The sequence below is a fragment of the Balaenoptera physalus genome (assembly GCF_965194825.1).
Source record: "Balaenoptera physalus genome assembly, chromosome: 4".
NCBI classification, from domain to species: Eukaryota; Metazoa; Chordata; class Mammalia; order Artiodactyla; family Balaenopteridae; genus Balaenoptera; species Balaenoptera physalus.
The window spans coordinates 92,103,975-92,126,032 of record NC_138891.1 but is presented as its reverse complement, the minus strand read 5'-3'; the positions used below and the strand labels follow the sequence as shown (position 1 = coordinate 92,126,032).

The following is a 22,058-nucleotide window of genomic DNA, read 5'->3' as shown; positions in this document are numbered from 1 at the left end:
CATTGAGCCTCCAGTTATATTGTAATTTCTCAAGCTTCATCAATTAGTCTAATTGTTCATCATTTACACTACTCATTAGGATCTGTGTGTCAGGAACCAAATCTCTGTTCCCTTTGTATTTTCAGCACTAGTCCAGTTCCTGATTTGGTGGTTCCAATTTGATATATGTTTGTTGACTGCTGTTGAAGAACTATATTTTGTTGCTTGGGGGAATTGAGGTCTTTATTCAAGTCATATTGGACCAGAAGAACAATGATATATTAAAGATAGAAAGCTGGCAGCTGCACGAAGCAACATCTTCACCAATTTTTCCTTTACTTCCTATATTTTATGTACTGAACATGTATAATTTTATAATGAAAAATAAAAAGCATTTTTAAAAGAATAATTATCAGTGCCTTGTGTCCCCCTGATTAACCATAGGGCTTCTGATTCAGGAGGTGAAGATCATGCCATAGGATAAATTACTATCCCAGCTGTCCTTATTGCCACGCTTCCCGCCAATCCAGCAACAACAGAGCACCTTATTCTCCTCCCTCATTGCCCCTCACCCATTGTCCTCACAGATTACTTGTAGAGACAGAAGAGGGCAACCAGTGAACAGATACTGATGTTTCCTTGACTATATCAATAAACATCCCCCAGTTCCTGCTCATATTAAAATCTTAACTGGCAGTGGAAAAAGCTTAAAAATTGATGTAGCACTTGAGATATGAGATTTCAAAGAAGGGAGTTCTTCTCCAGCTGTGCTGCATCTCCACATCTGCCAAAATGCTCATGGTTTGACTCTGTGCATTCCGAGTTACATTCCTCCCTCTTAAAAAGATGAGAACCATGAGCCAGAGCTCATTAAGAAATTACCCAGTAAACACTCTGGCTCCCAAGTTGCTCTCTGACACCAAGTAACTTTCTTTGATCAGTAGAAATAGTATATTATATTCACTATAAACCTTTAAGTGGGAGTCACTGCCAAGAAATTCCAACAGAGATGAAAATACCAGAATTCTGAAGTTGACCCACAACTGCTTCTTGATCCCACAGTACACTGTGACTTGAAGAGTTTAATTCATTACTACTTAATTTTGGAAATGTTTCTACACCCACTTAGAAATACCCTTTTTCATTTTTTTTTCCCTCCTTGAAACTCAGAGTATCATCGTCCTATAACTTGAAACTATACCCTAGGATTATTTTATTATAGTGAAAAAGTAGATTTCCAGAGATCAGTAGGCGGCCACGTGTTATTTATTTATTTATTTTCTATATCTATTTTCTTTATTTTTTTGGCTGTGTCGGGTCTTAGTTGGGGCATCTTTCGTTGCGGTGCACAGGCTTCTCTCTAGTTGTGACGTGCAGGTGTTTCTCTCTCTAGTTGTGGCGCGCAGGCTCCAGAGCGCGTGGGCTCTGTAGTTAGCGGCACGCGGGCTCTCTCGTTGAGGCACGTGAGCTCAGTAGTTGTGGCGCCCGGGCTTAGCTGTCCCGCGGCTTGTGGCACAGGCACGTGCACAGCCCGTGATCCAGCGAGTCCACTTGCAGAAGTTTATCCAACTGACACTTGAGGAGAAGGCAAAAATATGCAAATCACAATGCGACATTTACCACTGCTTGTAATAATAAAAAAGAAGAGAAAAAACTAAATAATAAACTGATTAAATAAAGTGTGATAGCAAAGCATTGAAATTCTGTTAAAAAGAAATAGGTAAATCTATATCTGCTGATATGATAGAGAAAAATAAATCAGTTTCTCACTGATTTTGACTGTCTATTAACTGGCTTTAAGCCATCGTTATTACATAGGAAAGGGCATAGGAACGAGGCTGAGAAAAGGGCTCTTGGGGCTGGATCCACATAGCACATTCATAAGAATACTTGGAAGTTTTTGTTACATCAAAGCTGGAAGACTTGCAGGAGAACTTCCTGGCCCACCTGGCACAGCACACTGGGATGGTGTACATTTGATACAGCTGTGCCAAGATCTTGTTTCCCCTCTAAGTTGTCAGGCAAGGACCTGCTGCCACCAGCAGTGAGCGGCCTCTTCTATTCACTCCAGAGTGCTGCACAAATAACCACTGTTCCAAGTGTGCACAGAAGTTTGGGAAGCTGTGGATTTTAGGAACTGCAGAAGTTACCTGGTACTTGTATCACTGCATGTCTCAAAGACTAATTTCCAAAGAAAAGAAAGCAAAATACTGACTGTAGCTAAAGCATCCTATGCAAAAGAATGAAGATTCCTGGGGCTACTTGAACACTTCCTTCATCTTTTACCTTAAAATCACTTTGAAATGCTAAGTGAAAGAAGCCAGACACAAAAGATCATATAATATATGATTCCATTTATGTAAAATGTCCAGAAAAGACATATCTATACAAACAGAAAGTAGATTAGTGGTTGCCTGGGGCTGGGGGTAGGAACAGACTGACTGCAAACGGGCGTGAGGAATCTTTTGGGGATGATGAAAATGTTCTAAAGTTGGACTGTGCTGATGGCTGCACAACTCTGCAAATTTATTAAAAATCATTGAATGGTGCACTTAAAATGAGTGAATTTCACAATATGTAAATTATATATCAACAAAGCTCTTAAGAAACACTCTGAAGTAATATTAAACAATTTATAATTTTAGCCATATTACTTAAATTTCTAAACAGAAATATATCTAAGTTATAAAAAGGTTGCAACATTGATATCCCATTTTTTCATTAAAAAAAAAGAAGCTATATTTTAAAGAAAGAAAAAAAAGTCTTTAATCTTGAATATGCACAGAAAATGACTAGGAGGAAATACAAGGAATGTTGTTTTTAGTGGGTAAGATTAGAGTTTCCTTGCAGGGAAATTTTTACTTCTCACTTTATGCATTTTTGTACCATTAGGTATTTTTATAGGCAAATATTCCCTTTTAAAAATATACAAATTATCCTTAATGTCTATGTTTTTCCTTGGGTCTCAAACAGACTTGTCACCAAGAGTCTCAGAACATAAGTTATTTATAATTAAATATTTCAGTTCCAGAATAAAAAGGTAAAGTATTTGCTGGTTCTGGAAAAAAATGTGATTAAAGATTTAATGCACACTCTCTCGGCAAAACTGCACTACAGTAATGTTTTACAGAGTGTGCTATGTGTTGTATTGATGGTATGCAGACAATTTTAGGTCAGAGGTTGGCAAAGTTTTTCTTAAAGAGCTAAATAATAAATACGCTAGTCATTGTTGGCCATTCTGTCTCTGTCTCAACTGCTCCGCTGTTATAGGTCAAAAGCAGCCATAGACGATTCATAAATGAATAGACTTGACAGTGTTTGTTGATTCCTGTATTAGATGGTAGATTAGATCATTTTTTATTTTAACACTTGTCTGAATATGTATTGGAAAATTGTAACTGGCATACCAAGTCCATGAATTCATAAGTATTATTGCTTAGAATGAGGCTAAATTCATGTAAGTTTTTTAAAGGTTGGAAATTTAAAGAAAATATTGAGTAAACATATAGAACAGAAGGTGTCTGGGTATGACAAAAATCATGAAAGATATTTGCAAATGACAAACATTTGGGAAAACTACATTTGAGTATAAACATCAATTTCTTATTAACAATAAATGGTAGAATGAATAAAATCTCTCCAGACTAGGTAACTCTTATCAGAACCCAACCCAGTACTTGAGGCAAAGCTCCTTGAAAGAAATATCAAACTGTAGACCAAAAATCCTCAAAAGCAGTGATCCTTAATATTTACTGGATCACAGAAATTATGGACCTGTTACCCAGAAAAAAATGCATACTTAAAAACTGAGCTCCCTGCAACACATCCAAATTCAGAGACTTCAAAATGGTGAAAGAAAAGAGAACATAAGCAACAACATCGTTCCCAGGTTTTTTCGAGGCACCCCAGTGCACATGACCTGTGCTCAGCGCTGAACTCAGCAAATCAAACAGACAGACCAAGAATACAGTGCCCTTTAGGAACCAGTGCCCTCCTCACATACCAATTGTGATGACACAGGAAACTGCAGTGTCAGAATAAAGCACTGTTGCTGCCAAGGACTGCCCCCATTCAATTCAACATTCTGCAGTCCAGGTCAGAAAAAGAACGGAGTTCTAAAGCTCTTGACTCTTCCTCCACTTTCCTAAACGTGGCCATAATTTCCAAACTGATAACTAACCATCATTAGGGGTTTTTTTCCACTTAGGAACATCATAAGTGAGGAAGGGCAGGGGAGGGTATATGGTGGAGAAAAAAGGAGCTAAGATTTTTGAGCACCTACGTGCTAGGTACTCTACATACGCTGCTTTACTGAGTGCTTACAACAAATCCACGAGGTAGACATAGTTATTTTCATTTTAGAGAAACGGAAATGTAAACATTTGTCTAAATTTATCTCCTTTGTCTCAAGATGAAACTTTCATATCAGTAATATCGAAGAGTTAATACTGATCTGTAAATATATCTTATTTCGTGCTTCCCTGTTAGCTTTGCTCAGGTTGCTAGAATTTTCTTTCTATATCTGTATTCAACTAAATTGTACTTGGCTTTAAGACTCAGCTTAAGTATGGCTTTCCCTGAGAAGCCTTCCCTAACGCCCTCCCCCATTCTCAGTTCACACTCGCCTTGGTTTCAGTTCCACACGACACTACAATTCTACATACTTCCATGGTACACTCATGAAATCGCCGGTTTACTTGCCCGTCTCCCCCAGTAGACTAAAATCTCTGAAAATACAGAGATCATTTCTATTTGACTTCTCTCCTCAGAGCTTTAATACTGTGTCTGGCACAAAGTAAGAAAACCATAATCTGCTATATAAATAAATGAACGAATGAACTGCATTGCCCAATGTCCTACAGCATGTAAATTGTAGAACCAGGATTTGAAACTAGTCTCTCTTTCCATTATACCACAATGTGAGTACAAAAAAAAAAAAAAAAAAAAAATCAATTAATTATTTACTACTTTAGCCTTAGGATATTAAAGGATAGTCCATCAATGACTCAATTGCTCTAAATTGCCTTGGGAATCCTTCAGGAAGTACCATAAACTAGTTTATAAGGGACAAAAAAAAATTTTTTTAATGCCTCAAATCCAATGAAAATTAAAATTCTGTTACATGGAAAAGCTGAGTTTTTCCTCAGAATTAAGTTGCCAAAGAACTGGGAAGTGGCAGTGTGGTACTCAAAAACCCATCAAAGTCAGATAACTCTATCCTTGTGAGGTCCCTCTAACCTCACAGCAGGACAAAGTATTTCTGTCGTTCCATTTTTAGCAAACCCTCAGTAAGGTCCAGAGGTGGAAGCTGCTTCATATCACATTGCCTCTTTGAGATTTCCCGAGAGTAGTTCACAATCCCTGAGCACCCAAGAATCTATATATACCCGCTGTCTGACTAGGTACAAGCTGAGCTCACACTGAATACCCAGTTGTTATTCCTGCTTCTCTTCAGTTATTTTTCAGATAGTTCTATGGTCTGGAATGTGGTTGGGGCCTGGTGGCCTTTGCCAAAGTGAATCTGCATCCTACAGGGGCACAAGCACCCAGCTGCAGCTGACACTACCACCATTCTAAGCCCTGTGTCCCAAACAAAAGTTTAGGCACTGACACTGGGCAACGAGAAGCTATTGCAAGGTTATAAACAAAACAGTGATCAGATTGATGCTTGAAACATTCTACTTGTATCATCATCATCATCACTATTATTGTTATTACCTCTACAATAATGTATTCTCATGCACATTCCATATGCTTCACGAGAGAGAAAGTGCAGTTACAGCTGGTATACATGAAACAACCTTCAGTAGACATACAGAGATGCATTAGAAGGCTGAAGCAACATCTATCATGTGTGTCATGAAGGAAAAATGATAGACAAATGTTGCTTTAGATTACTGTAGTCTACTGAACTGACGAAATTAAAAAGTATTTGTTGCAGGTCTACTGTGTGCAAAGCATTGTGCCAGATGCCGCTGTACCTATCTGTAGAAAGAAATGAAGAGTTTTGTTGGCTTCTCAGGCAAGAACTCTGGGGAAATTTTTTTAGTAAGATCACCATTGTCTAACGTCTTACGCTTTTCTGCTTCAATTTTTTTAAGACACCATTAGCAGACTCATAAATAATTAAATATAAAGAATCATCTGCTATTTTTATGGGGAATACACTATTTTCCAGTGACCAAAATATTAATATCTACTCTCTATGGATTTCATTTTTGAGTATCAAGGTATTTGAGAAATCCAATTATTAATCAGAAGGTTATGTGCACGGCATATATCCAGAAATAACTGGCTAATTTTAAAGAATATTATACAAAACATTAAACCATATCTGCTCCCAAATTACCTACAGACCAAATACACCCATGCCTTTAAAACTCAGGATCTCTCTTCTTTGAATATAGATGTCAACTCCTTCCAATCAATCAGCCTTTGTTAAAAGTGACCACAAATACCATTATACCACGTGATGTAAGTTGCAGTACAATTAAATAAATTACAGTTTTCATTTATATTCCCATCATGCCTCCTTGAGGATACACCCTGTTCAACTTCACTGGACTGAGGTATTACTCAACTCCATAACAGCAACACATTTAGAAACCAACTCTTTGCATGGATCACGGTCACAAATGCAGTTCATTCATTTAAAAAGCATTTACTGCGCATATGTGCTGGATACTGTTCTAGGTACAAGGAATTCAAGCAAAGATGCTGTTGAGGAGACAAACATGTAGCAGATCAATACAGTCAGTGTGGCACGTACTCTGATAGAAGGAAGTGCCTCAGAAGGATACCTAATCAGATGTGAGCAGTCAGGAAGCCTTCCTGGTCTTAAAGAAACAGTAGAAAGTAACCAGTTGAAAAATCATGCTAAGCTCATCCACAGTGAGCTAGTTAAAAAGAAAAAAAAGTTTCCATTCAATGGGCAGTCTTTTTTTGACTTTGACCCCCACAGGCAGTCCCTATGGAAGACACCATTAGCAGCAAATACCTTATTCACCTACAGGTCTATAATCTAATTAAGACAGTACGTTTAAAATGATGCTTTAGCAGCAGAAAACCTGTGACCAAGCCCTAGATTTGCCACTTACTATTTGTGTGATTTGGGACACGTTAGTGTCTCAAAGCCTCAAGTTTATCATCTGCGTAATGGATAATAATAGTATATACTTCACATGTTGCTATAAAGGTGAAATGAAATAATGCAACTAAAGCCCTTAGGCCAAGCCGGAGAACTCAAAAAATGTTAGCTATCACAAAAACATGAATATGATTAATCTTACGGTGAGTGTACAAATATTCAAAAGAGCAAGCAATCATTTTCAAACGTGGCTATTTTAAAAAGATTTAGCAGCGACACTGAGGTTTGACTTAACACTTGAAGGCAGCATGAAAAAGGTTCTACGTGGTGGAATGAACAGCAAAAGTCAAAATAATGATGATTTGTCCAAGGGGTAATGAGAAGACAATTTTGACTCTGAGTAGAGTTTGTATAAGGAAATAGAAGTAAGACTTGAAAGGTAAGCTGGTAGCAGGTTACAAAAGTCCTTCATCTATAATTCCAACTGCTTTCCAACCACATTGTCTCTAGCTGAGCCCCCTGGGGTGAAAGGTCTGTGTATTACTGGGGATAGGAGTTTGTAACCTTAATTAGGCCTTGAAGCATTTGGCGGTGTTCATCCTGAAACTTCCCAAAGGGAAAAAAAATGTGGTTTCCATTACAGTGTCACTGAGGGACTTGTACTGGGGTTGGGATCATTAAAATGAAAACACTGATGAGTAAAAAAAAAAAAAAAAAAAAAAAAAAAGTCCTTCAAACAAGTTTGAACTTTGTCCTGTATAATGACGGGGACTGAAAGTTTTTGTTCAGTAGAGTAAAATGACCAAAGCAGTGCTTTATAAGAAAAACTGGAAAGGGGAGACAAGTTAGACAAACTGGTTAGGATGTGACTGCAGTACTCCTGCTGCATGGCAATGAGGACATACCTTGGAGCAGTGACAAGTAGAAAGATGGAGACAAAAAGCATTTTGAAGGATAAATAAACAAGACATACTCACTGAATGCAAGTACTGGTCACAATCCTAATCTAAAAAATATTGTCAGGCCACGTTTTCCTATGAGTACTTAAGTCTCTGAATTCAAGTTACGAAATTCCAGAGACGTGTTGATTCTTCCAGATAGTTTAATGGGTGATAAGGATATTTTGCTCACCATGAGCATTAAATCAGTATTGGTGCTCATAATAATGTGATCTATATTTGTACACCCATGTTCATAGGAGCATTATTCACACTAGCCAAAAGGTGGAAGCAACCCAAATGTCCACCAATGGATGAAAGGACAAACAAATGTCATATATACATATAATAGAATACTATTCGACCCTAAAAAGGAATGGAATTCTGATTCATGCTACAATATGGATGAACCTTAAAGATACTACGTTAAGTGAAATAAGCCAAACACAAAAGGACAAATAACATTATGATTCCACCTGTAAGAGGTACCCAGTTATCAAATTCATAGAGACAGAAAGTAGAATGGTAGTTGCCGGGGGCTTGGCAAAGGAAAATGGGTAGTAACTGTTTAATGGGTACAGAGTTTCAATTTTAGATGATAAAGTTCTGGAGATAGATATTGGTGATGGCTGCACAACAATGTGAATATATTTAATGTTACTTGTCTACTTAAGAATGGTTAAAATGTTTAAAATGAGTATTACTCAGCCATAAAAAAGAATGAAATAATGCCATTTGCAGCAACATGGATGGACCTAGAGATTATCATACTAAGTGAAGTAAGTCAGACAGAGAAAGACAAATATCGTATGATATCGCTTACAAGTGGAATCTAAAAAAAAATGATACAAATGAACTTATTTATAAAACAGAAATAGACTCACAGACATAGAAAGCAAACTTATGGTTACCGAAGGGGAAGACTGGGGAGGGATAAATTAGGAGTTTGGGATTAAAATATACACACTACTATATATAAAATAGATAATCAACAAGGACCTACCTTGAAGTATAGGGAACTATACTCAATATCTTATAATAACCTATAATGGAAAAGAATCTAAAAAAGGATACATATATACATATATATGTGTATATATATACATATATATATATAAAAACTGAATCATTTTGCTGTTCACCTGAAACTAACACATTGTAAATCAACTATATTTCAATAAAAATTTTTAAAAAGAATGATTAACATGGTAAATTTTGGGTTACCTATATTTTACCACAATAAAAAAAATAATAATGTAGATCTAATGCCCCGAGAAACAGCATGCTCACTCAAAACAAGAGAAGGGTAAAGGCTGCCAACCCCCTTAGCCTAGCTGCTCAGTCAAAAAAGATACCCATCCCTCCCCAGGTCAGACACCATTAGCTGGCTTGTCCAACTTTGAAGAAATGAAGAGGAAAAAATGTCAACCATCATCTATATCAAAATGATAATGGTAGCACAATGGCACATGCCTCTCTGCTTTTCAACTGCCCTGGTCTGACACTAAAGGAAAAAAGGAGAAGTCACTTCATCAGTCAAAGCAATCCTTCACCTTGGTACTTCCACTTGATGACAAATTCCCTGGGGAAAGGAAAAGTAACTTGCCTATCTCGGTGCCCTTAAGTCCAGAGCCATGGCAAATGCTCCATAGACACATTCACTGAGCTTTGAGGGACTAAAATTACTTAATATACTTCTATCAATTAAATTTTCCCAAGTGGATACCATGCCCAGCACTATACCAGATGTAATACAAATACAGCAGTATAAGATATGGTCCCTGCCTTTTAAGATCATATAATCTACTTGAGGGAACAAGAATCGTACAATGATATAATAATGAACAATACAACACAGAATATAATTAGGTGCTAAATTGTGTAGTACAGATTATAAGTACTCTAGGAGGTCATAAAAATGTCTAACACCTTGTTGAAATGAATAATGGGTCAGGAAATCTTTACTCACTGCCCACTTGTAGAAGCAAGCGGAGAAACCTATAAAATGAACTGAAGGATTATAAAAATATCCATCAGGGACTTCCCTGGTGGCACAGTCGTTAACAGTCTGCCTGCCAAGGCAGGGGACGCGGGTTCAGTCCCTGGTCCAGGAAGATCCCACATGCCGCGGAGCCACTAAGCCTGTGCGCCACAACTACTGAGCCTGCGCTCTAGAGCCCGCGAGCCACAGCTACTGAGCTCACGTGCCACAACTACTGAAGCCCGCATGCCCTAGAGCCCGTGCTCCGCAACAAGAGAAGTCACCGCAATGAGAAGCCACCGCAACAAAGAGTAGCCCCTGCTCGCCGCAACTAGAGAAAGCGGCGCGCCGCAACTAGAGAAAGCGGCGTGCAGCAACAAAGACCCAACAACCCAACACAGCCAAAATAAATAAAAGAAAATATAAAATATATATATATATATCCATCATATTTAATTTTATGTGTAATACAACTCCTCTGCCAAACAGTCCCTTTCTTAATTTTTTTCCAAATTTGCTTTTTCTCTCAGCCTTGTTTACAAGTAATTAGAAAATACTTCAAAGGAAAATAAATAAATGTGCCAACAACCATTTGAAAGAATGTGTAAATTACCACGAAACAGAGGTACTCAATAAAAAAATTAGTAAATTCAGCCTTTGTAAAAACTAAACCTTTCATATCAAAGCTTGATTTGTTCAGACAAAGCCAAGAAGAAATAACTATACAGAGTTCCCTCCATCCCATATGAGGGCTAATGAGATCCAAGGACAATTGTATTCATTTAGCATCAGAATTCAGACCATCTGCTTTAAAAATGAGAATTTCACAACCCTCTACATGTCAGATCAAAACAGACTTTGTTTCTATAAAGACTCAAACTGTGAGTGTGTATATCTTTTTGTTCTGGCCAACTTCAAACATTAAAAGTTGTATGGCTATGTAGTTTAAGCAGAGTGTTGAAGAAGCAAAGCTTTAAATTCTATTTCCTAGGCTGCCAGTGACTATAATCTCTCTACATCACTTTCTTCATCCCTTCTCCGTAAGTAGCAACCAAACATATTTTGCTCCATCAGAATTCAGTAAATATACAGCTACCTGCTATTTCTCAGTCAACGCTCGGTCCCACATAATATTGGCAAGAGTGCTTTGGGTAATATATTGCTGTATAAAAAACTCACTCACGATTTTGTGGATCAGGAATTAAGGAGGACTCAGTTGAGTGGTTCATCTCATCTACCTGGTCCAGCTGGTAGCTAAGGCCAGAAGATCAATATTCAAGATGGTTTCCTCACTTAAATGTCTTGCACCACTCTTGCTTTATTCTTTCTCTCTCTCCCTCTCAAGCTCCTTACTGGCCCATTCTTCTCTCCTCTCTCTCTCCTCTCTCTCTCTCTCCCCTCTCTCTCTCTCCTCTCTCCCCTCCCCTCTCTCCTCTCTCTCTCCATTTGGTATGTCATCCTCCAGGAAGGGCGAGGACTAGGGTAAGGCAAGAAGAGGTGTCTTGGCCACAAAATTTAAGGAGGCACTAACTCTCAAGTGCTGCCCCAGTACTTACTGACCCCTGAGAATGAGTGCCTTCTTAAGAGTGAATCTCCCAGAGTGCAAAATTTAAGGAGGTGCTCACTCTCAGTACTGTGCAAGTACACCTGAGAGCGAGTGTCTCCTTAAATTTTGCACCCTAGAAAACCCACTTGCCTCACCCCAGCCCTGGCCCTACCTCTAGGGCCTCTCCATATGGCTTGGAAACACCAAACTGAGACACAACACAGCACGGTGGTCTCAGGGGAGTCACACCTCCTACATCATGGCTATCTTCCAAGAGGTAAGGGAGTTAAAGCTGCTGGGCCAAGAAAAGTCTTTGCATATAACTGGTGTGGTGTCACTTTCACCCTATTTTATTGGTCAAAGCAGTCACTGGCTCTGCCCAAGTTCATGGGTAGAGAAACAGACACCAACTATTGATGAAGGTGTAAGGAGGTCTCGTTGCAGAAGAGCAAGTGGTATGAGAGACAGGAGCCACCTTTGGAAAATACACTCTTCCCCATCTTCCTTTATAAACTTTCGTTCATGTTATTCCTGGAACATTGCAACATACACCTAATTAATATTCTAGCCTCTAAAGTTCATCTTCAGTTCAGTATACTGAAGCATAATGCTTGCTGCCAGACCTTCCTGTAATAAGTATCTTACCAGTACCCTTGCTTAAAGTTTCCAGTGATTCCACTGGCTTATAAATAAAACCCTAACTATTCTACCTGTCATTTAAAGTGTTCCTTGCCAACACTTTGATTTTGGACTTCTGACCTCCTAAGAGAGAACAAATTTCTGTTGTTGTTTTAAGCCACAAAGTTTGTGGTAATTTGTCATGGCAGCCCTAAGAAACTAACACACTACCCATCTAATTCTAACCCACACTACTGCCAAACACTCCCCATTTATCTAAGCAGAGTTCTCTTCCCTGTTCCCATCTTCCAATTAATTACTGCATCTCTCTTTGTCCTTTCCTTCTACTGAAAGCAACAAAGCAAAGCAGCGCACACACCTACAAGTCGTGGCTGAGTTATAACTGGCATCTTCTGGCACTCTGCTAGGCAGGGCTACTTGTCCCAAACACTGAGTCAGAGTACACCTGGTATAAAGAGAGTCCCACACATTTGTTAACTTAAATAAAAATGTTGAGAAGATATTAAGTTTTTTTAGTAAGTGCTTAGAGTTATAAGTAGAACAATTCTTTCCCTGTCATATTCTTTGTTCATCAAAAAGAAAAAAGAATGGTTAAGTGAGATAATAATTTATAGAAATGGATTGTGCAAAACTATAGAAGCCCTTCCTCTGCTAGTCAGTCACCTCTTAGTTGTCAGAAAATGTATGAATTACAGTGGCTTTAACCAACTGGACCAAAAATGACTTCTAAATTGTAATTCAATAACCCAGAACCCTAGCAAGGTAGCCTCATTATAGGTCCCATTTGGAATGTCGGATACAGCATATGAAGAGCTCCTCAAGAAATTAAGGAGGTCACTTATCCTTTTCCCAAAAATACTTTACATGGTAACTTATACAAAATAAATACAATACTTTTTAATACAGTACACAATGATCACGCAGAGAGATTTGAGGGACAGAATCTAGAAAGCAGGAAGTGATCATATTACTGTATCCTGCAGTGGAGCCCCGTATACATCTGGAGCCCTGAATACCCAGTGGCTACCACACCTTTAGAGGTAAGTAGATGACCTGGAAGGCACTAATGGGAACAAGAGGGAGAAGAGGCTTGAGAAACAGCAGAATTATACAGTGATGTTTAACTTGAAGAACAGAAGTTTCTGAAAAACCTTAATTACCTTAATAAGTAAGAAGGACCTTTCTATCACAGAATCAGACTTATTTTTTGTGCCCCAAAGAGTAAAGCTAACACCAATAAATGAAAGTTACAGGAAGACAAATTTTGAATTGTCATAAGAGAGATTCCTAAAAATCAAGTTAGTAATTGTGAATTGTCCCTGGAAATGTTCATGCAAAGACTTGCAACTACTTGACAATAGTATCTTAGTTATCTTTACAGCCCTAGTGCATAGCATAGATACTCCCATGTAATAACTAATACATATTTGATAAATCAAGGGAAATTCAAACAGACCCTTCTAAACCTAGGATTCCAGTACTTTGGGATTCCAAAAGAAACTCAACTACGAGACACTATTTTCCTTTCAATGGGTCACATTATCATAATTTTCTTTATGCTGGATGCATACCCCTCAGGAAAATAAAGAAGGATCCCAAACATCTCAGTAGGGATATCCAAGGTAACACCACATAGTAATAAGTGTAAAATGTGAAACACTTTAGTTCAAAGGTTCAAATACATATATTTACACATATACTTAATCCCTCTAAAATTCCCCTTATTCAAGGCAAAAGTGAGCTGCAACTTATCAAACCTTTACCACATACATTAAGCTCAGTGCTTTCATATTCATTCAAAAGCATTTCTTGAATGCTGACCATATGCCAGACATGTCTAACACTGTCAACCAATTTAGTGAGGTAGGGATTAATATCCTCACTTGAAGGCCAAAGGAGTTATGTAACTTGTCCAAGTTCAGGCCACCACTAGCCCATACAGAGCATTTGTGCAAACAAAAATAACAAGGTACCTCTTCCTCAAGACATTTTACTTCCATTTGTCAGAAAATGTATCATAATATACTAATTTTATTTGAACAAGAAACTTTACTGCCCTCTGCCATAAAATTGTCTCAATAAATATTCAAATTGATAAGTCTATGATATAAACAGTGTGCACCTTAGATCAGTTTCTTTGTACAGTGCACAATTTACTCAATGGTAAGTGACAATCCCATCAGTCCCATATGAAATCTAATAAATGTAGCATCAGGGATTTTACTCCGAAGTACTACCATTAACTCCCACCCTAAATGGGAATCATCAAGAATTTCATGTGAATTACATAATCCTCTGGCTGCATATGATTGCTGTCTCCTTTCTGCACTGTTTCATACTCAAAGCACTTATGAAATGTATTTAGGTGGACATAAACCCACTGAAAACATAGAAAGCAACAAATGCTAGATGAATGAGAAGGGTTCCTCAGAAAGCCCATCATCAGCATTTCCCAAATAAGAACTGCTTCTCTAAAGCCTGATTTTTACCTACCAGGCAAATTGAAAAATATTATTAAGATTAATATAAAGTAATTGTTCTCATAAATGTCAAGCAAATACTCACTTGGAACCTGAAGACTTTAATTATAACAAAAATGATTTTAATCAGATTCCACTAAGAGGGCATCTTAGTGCTTCAGATCAAATTCAAAGTCAGGTCAAAGTGCTTCAGATCAATATTCAGTCTAACTCTGGAAGAAAGATATTCAGATAACAAGGGTTTTTACGAAAAGATTTTGCCTCTTCCTAGAGGAAGATATTCCAGAGTGTGAAACGGCCTTGACACCCAGTGAAAATAAAAATGTCTTCAGAAAGAACAGTGTTATGTTTGTGTATGTGGTGCTTTAGATTCATCCAAACCTCCCTTGTTGGGTCTCTATTATGTTTCAAGTTTTGTGTCAGATGCTGAGAACACAGTGATGATCAAATCCAGACCATGCTCTGCTCTCATTCCAGCAGGCAAAATTAATGTAAAAAAGGAAAGTGTGATAACTGCTACAATAGAGATCTAGACAAAATGTAACAGACCCACTTGCTCTTGCCTTGATTTGTTCTCTGAACATGATTTCTTGGAATTCAGGTAAATAGAGCTCACAAAATTTTAAGTATGCTTTAAAGTTAGCGTAAAGACCAGTCACTATCATCATATCTGGCACACAGTAAATACATAATAGATGTGGAATGAATAAATAAATGAACTTTCCAGCTTACAAATTAGAGTCGGGCCATAAGCAAACATCCCCATCAATTATAAAAGAAGTGTTCATGAATACAAAATATTTTTCAAAAGCCAAAAGCTTAAGGCAATTTGAATTGAGAGAAGAGACCATTTAAAATACAAACCTCATACTGACCAGCCTAAAACATACATGAAGTATTTCCTATATCTCTTAGGCTATTTAATGACATATTTTCAGCATCTCAGCAGCACATTTATTTTTATTTTCCAAGTCATGTGGGCTATTGTTTTTTTCCTAAATCCCAACCATATCTATCAATATGGCTTTGGCAAGAGTGATCAATTATGAGGAGCTCTAATAATTTCCATTGTTTTCAGCCATCCAGACAGAGATCTGGGTTTCAAAGCAAAACAGAGACAGGGACAGAGACAGGCAGATTGCTTCCTGTACAGAGGGGATCTATATTCATGAATTCCAACTTTTTAGGTGGATAATTTGAGAAGGTTTGTACCTTCAACAGTTTTAACCACTCCACCCTATACTAACCAAGCCTCCCCAAAGACACTTCACTGAAATAGAAGCAAAACGCTATCTACCTTACTTTTTCTTCTAATTCTGTGCTTTCGGACTTCTTTTTGTTCCTCTCACATTCTATTATAAATAACTCGAGGATGGAACACAGTCTGTGCTGTTCTCCCTCATCAGCACCTAGCCCAGCACCATATGCAATGAAGAACTTATAAAATGCCTTGTGACGATTGACTACACACGAAGCCACCGCACATATGAAACTCAGAAGCTGGCACTTTTTTTAAAACATGCTTTTAGGCAATGCCTGATGTGAAGAAGAGTCACAAAATACTAAAATTAAAAGAGGCCTTTACACTATTTAAAATACGGTTCCTGTCAACTATTTGTCGAACCCTGTGAGCTTCTTCCATACTAATTTCCACACGACCACTTACCAGGAAACAGTTCCCAACTTTCTAGGCGGAGTCCATGGGACTTGAGACGGGAAGGAGAGAAGAACATAAACCTACTCTACAGCTCGCACCCGCTGGCCCGGTACAGAGGCGGTGCGCCTGCACCCCGGCGGGTGGTGCCCTAGCTACCTGGCCTTTCCCTCAATTTCTCCTCGTGCAGGGCACTCGGCACTCAGGAGGCCGAGCTGTCAGCAAGACGGGCCCCAGATTGTCTACAGCCACAGAAAAAATGGTGGAAGAGTCACCCTTGCCATTTCCAGAAAGAGCGATCTATGGCTTTCTTTGCCGTTAAGCTCCCAATTTTGGTGCACACTATATCTCATGTGGCCTTTTATTCCTGAATCTTGGTTGAACGCCTTAGGCTTAACCTATTGGCCTCAAAAATATCAGGCAGTTGCATCGCCTGTCTACCTCATTATTACTATAGCAATCCGTTACATAGTCTTATTTGGAATAAACATGATGAGTACCTCCCCACTCAACTCCATTCATGTAATCACAGATAACGATGCTAAAAATCAACAGCAGAAGAAATACCAAGAGGCCATCTAGCATTAGAAGATATTTCTATTAGTGAAGTAAACTAAATATTCCTTCTTACAACCAAGGAACTTCACACCAAAAATTGAATTGTATGTAGACTAACATCAAGCATTTATTATTTTTGACATAATAATATTGATCATAATTATTCTATCTTTCTTATTAATATCCAGTATTGAAATGTAAAAAGAAAAAAAAGTAAGTTGAACGTCTCTTAGATTAAGTTCCATTAATATTGTAAATGTTCTCAAATACTAGACATTAATAGATAGAATACTGCATTACTATATAGACATAGATAACTTCATAGTACAACTACATATAGATACTATACATGAAAACTACATATATAGTATACTCTATAGTATAACATAGTATACTTGCAGAGAAGATCCACTTCTCAGTAACCCAATGAAATTCTGGAACCATTTATGCTGACAGTTTTCTTAGATATTGGCATTCAATACAATTTAAGTAGAACAATTAAACAGGAGCAGACAATTTGGGTTACACCATTAAGGCAGCAAAAAGCATGTTCCAATATACTATGAATTTTGTACAATGAAACACTAATAAGTTAGTTCTTGATTCAAAAAGAAAATAAGTTTCAGCTTCCTTTTGAAAAACAGGCATCATCATTGCTCGCTACCTATCTTCAGGTTTCTACCAAATCTTCAATAGGTTGCATGTACTCAGATCTGATAAGAATTGCACAGGCAGAAATGTTGAAAATTCATATGTATTGGCAACTTACGATAATCATTAAAAAGAGATTCAGGAGCAGCAGAGTCAAGATGGAGGAGTACACGGCACGAGCCTTGCCCCTGGTGCAATGTGGACCACTGTGGTGGGGTCTTTACGATGGGAGCCATAGGTGGTGGGATCTTTCAAGCAAAGGTTTTCGCAATTCTCGGGTGGGAGTAAACCACAGACTACGAGGGAATCTGACAGCTATTAGAACCAGGGCTCTGCAGTTGGGAGGTAGCTTTGCAGTTTGGGGAGGTCTGTTTTCCATGATTGACTGCAGTATGCTTCAAGTCAGAGGGAAAGAAGACCCCTGGAACTGCATCACGAGTGGTGCCTTAACAGGAGCCATCCTGGCAGCAAGAAATGGACCAGTGGCCATGGTTGGGTCAGCCACGATGGGTGGCATTCTGCTAGCTCTCATCAAAGGAGCTGGTATCTTGTTGACCAGATTTGCCTCTGCCCAGTTTCCCAATAGTCCTCCGTTTGCTGAAGACCCCCCCCAGCTGCCTTCATCCCAGTTACCATCCTCACCTTTCAGGGACTATCAACAATACCAATAGGACCTCTCTCCCAGGACCTCCTTAACAGAATGAGCTGCGGTTCAAGGAAGGATTTCAGAGGATCAAGTTCAGTCTGTTTTTAAAACTGTAGGTGGGACAACGATGGCCAAATAGGCTATGAAGAGACATTTAGCACCTTTTTCTATTTAAGGGAACGTGGGAGATCAATGGAACAGAATAGAAAGCCCAGAGATAAACCCACGCACATATGGTCACCTTATTTTTGATAAAGGAGGCAAGAATATACAATGGAGAAAAGACAGACTCTTCAGTAAGTGGTGCTGGGAAAACTGGACAGCTACATGTAAAAGAATGAAATTAGAACACTCCCTAACACCATACACAAAAATAAACTCAAAATGGATTAAAGACCTAAATGTAAGGCCAGACACTATAAAACTCTTATAAGAAAACATAGGCAGAACACTCTATGACATAAATCACAGCAAGATTCTTTTTGACCCACCTCCTAGAGAAATGGAAATAAAAACAAAAATAAACAAATGGGACCTAATGAAACTTAAAAGCTTTTGCTCAGCAAAGGAAAAGACGAAAACAAGATGAAAAGACAACCCTCAGAATGGGAGAAAATATTTGCAAACGAAGTAACTGACAAAGGATTAATCTCCAAAATTTACAAGCAGCTCATGCAGCTCAATATCGAAAAAACAAACAACCCAATCCAAAAATGGGCAGAAGACCTAAAGAGACATTTATCGAAAGAAGATATAAAGATTGCCAACAAACACATGAAAGGATGCTCAACATCACTAATCATTAGAGAAATGCAAATCAAAACTACAATGAGGTATCACCTCACACCAGTCAGAATGGCCATCATCAAAAAATCTACAAACAATAAATGCTGGAGAGGGCATGGAGAAAAGGAACCCTCTTGCACTGTTGGTGGGAACGTAAATTGATATGGCCACTATGGAGAACAGTATGGAGGTTCCTTAAAAAACTAAAAATAGAACTACCATATGACCCAGCAATCCCACTACTGGCATATAACCTGAGAAAACCATAATTCAAAAAGAGTCATGTACCACAGTGTTCATTGAAGCTCTATTTACAATAGCCAGGACATGGAAGCAACCTAAGTGTCCATCGACAGATGAATGGATAAAGAAGATGTGGCACATCTATACAATGGAATATTACTCAGCCATAAGAAGAAATGAAATTTGAGTTATTTGTAGTGACCTAGAGTCTGTCATACAGAGTGAAGTAAGTCAGAAAGAGAAAAACAAATACAGTATGCTAACACATATATATGGAATTAAAAAAAAAATAGTTCTGAAGAACCTAGGGGCAGGACAGGAATAAAGACGCAGACATAGAGAATGGACTTGAGGACACAGGGAGGGGGAAGGGTAAGCTGGGACGAAGTGAGAGAGTGTCATGGACATATATACGCTACCAAATGTAAAACAGATAGCTAGTGGGAAGCAGCCACATAGCACAGGGAGATCAGCTCGGTGCTTTGTGACCTAGAGGGGTGGGATAGCGAGGGTGGGAGGAAGGCTCAAGAGGGAGGGGATATGGGGATATATGTATACGTATAGCTGATTCACTTTGTTATAACGCAGAAACTAACACACCATTGTAAAGCAATTATACTCCAATAAAGATGTTTAAAAAAAAAAAAAGATTCAAGTAGTTACATGGTGGAAGTTTTGTGTTCTAGTTTTTCTCATTTAAAAAGTTTCTCATTACCCCTTAGAGTTTGAATACAAAAAAATATTTCTAATACTTCCATCTAGGTCTATATAAATTCCCCCTAACTTCACTCTTTTCCTCTGTTGAAATCAAATGTGCATCTAGTTTACATAGGCACAGTATAGTACTAAGGCAACTAGTAAGTGCTCATATTTCATTCAGCAGATATTTATTACAAATATATGCAAACTTTGTATAAAGTGCTGGAGTACTAGGGATTGTGCAAAGATAAATAAAAAGGATAGTCACCTTTCCTGATTTGTAATTTAAGCAAAATGAATACAAATAAAATAAAATAGTAAAGAGAAGAAATGGAATGAAAGGGAATAAAATGATAAAGTGAAAAGGATTGGGAAATTATTTTTCTACTCTTGGCTCCTTCTTATGTGATTATCATACTGTTGTTTTACATTTTGCTAAATTACTATAAAAAGCTTAAAGGCAGAGTCTATCATATTTTTCACCATATCTTTAACATTTGCCATAGTGGAAAATATACATTTAAGTGAGTAAGTAAACAGTAAAATATCACACAGGAGAAACAAAATTCTATAAGCACTAAAACCAACACTGTGACTGGAACTACCTCAAGTATTAAGGAATCAGCTTATTGTTATCTGAAATAAATGATGTAAATGTTTTCTCAAATTTTTATCTCAAAATTCACCATTTGTGCCTTTGAGGTGCGGGCTTCAGAAGTTAGAAATTACATTCTTAGTGGTATTTACAGCCAAAACTAAATCTTTCAACAGTAGTTCAGGCTGGATTTCTAGGTTTATCACAACAGGATGTAATTTTGTATATAAATATGCATGTGATTTTCTAAATATTAAAAGATTCTTCTCTAGTCATGTTCCTCATGGAGAAAGAGTCTGAGCAAAAACAAAATGCTGAAACAAGGCCCTCAGTTTTTAATTTGCTTTTACTGAGTGAGAGGGGATCCTGGTACCTAATTAACTAACCCCACTGGAAGAACTGGCATGCAGGAACTAGCAGCCCATGGTTGCTGGAGTTATGAAACCTGGAAAAAATAACATGAAACTCCTATGCTCAAACACACATATTTGCACATGGGCTGACTTCCATCCAGTAGACAGCCCAGACCTCTTTAGAAATTGCAGAGTAAATCAGGAAATTAGCTCCAAGGATTATGTGCTTCTGCTCTGCTTCAGGGGCGCCAATTCACATCATAATGGTTCTGAGAAGTTTTCGTGACCAAGCCCAAGAACAAGGAGGCAGAAGACCTGAAGGCTCACAAATGACCCATCCACGCTCTTCTGTGGAGACAGAACAGTTGCTATCCAACACCCTCGGAGGAATGCGGATGATCTGTTCAGGACTGAACTGCTTTGCCCTCATTGTATGTAAATTATTCATTACCCCCTCCTTTTGCACATTTTGCCCTCCATTCTCCCTGCTTACTTCACCACTTTTTCTCTGAGCTACCTCAATTGCCTTGTGCTTTGCTCCCTTCAGAAACTTAAAAAGGAAACTAGATTCATTAGCCAAATAACAGAATCATACATTTCTTTTTGATATACTGGGGAGTAGGGAAGATGTTTGGGGATTTCTCTGATATTCAGCTTTTTAGAAAACAATTCCTTAAATTATTGTTTTAAATATTTGAACTGCTTCGTCTAACTTTCTCTGATAGCACGCTAACATTAGACTAAAACATGGAACGTTTTGAAAACCTATTTCTGTTGTCAGTGCTTCCACATGAACAGCAGGGGGCAATAGCATACCAAGAATTGTGGAAACTGTCTCAGGCTCTAAGAAACACTGTTGAATTGCTGCACTGGGTCTGTGTACCCCAACGCGATGATCTCAGCTCTCAGATGAAGTCTTTTGTTTTGTGTCCTATTTTACAATGCACTGTTCAGTTTTCTATGAGTTGTGACTTATTCAGACAGCATTTCACTGACAGTTTAGCTTAAGAAAAAAAAAAAAGGTGAAAGAGAAAAAAAAAGAGGAAAGAGAAAATTAAAGTGCAGCAAAATGAAACACAAAAAGACAAGGAAGAAGTAATCCTGCATGTATTGAAAGTTTGTCCCTTCTCTGTTCCCATCCACTGGAATCTTAAACATTGTTTTCCTGGATTACAGACTTAATTCACCCTTAACCCTTCCCTCATAGATACATCCATTTCATT

At 38.1% G+C, this 22,058-nt stretch overlaps 1 protein-coding gene and 2 pseudogenes across 3 annotated transcripts in view; 2 read left to right on the top strand and 1 right to left on the bottom strand.

Moving 5' to 3' along the window:
- The window catches only part of LOC309660121 (uncharacterized protein), a 1,229,325-nt gene that overhangs the window by 1,087,700 nt on the left and 119,567 nt on the right, over positions 1-22,058 (bottom strand). The gene's annotated exons all lie outside the window — the stretch shown is intronic.
- On the top strand, positions 12,265-17,740 carry LOC309660088 (phosphatidylinositol N-acetylglucosaminyltransferase subunit P pseudogene; annotated as a pseudogene). The gene has a single exon. The product of its transcript is annotated as a phosphatidylinositol N-acetylglucosaminyltransferase subunit P pseudogene (transcript).
- LOC309660092 (mitochondrial import inner membrane translocase subunit Tim17-A pseudogene) lies at positions 17,672-19,648 on the top strand (annotated as a pseudogene). Its single transcript has one exon. The product of its transcript is annotated as a mitochondrial import inner membrane translocase subunit Tim17-A pseudogene (transcript).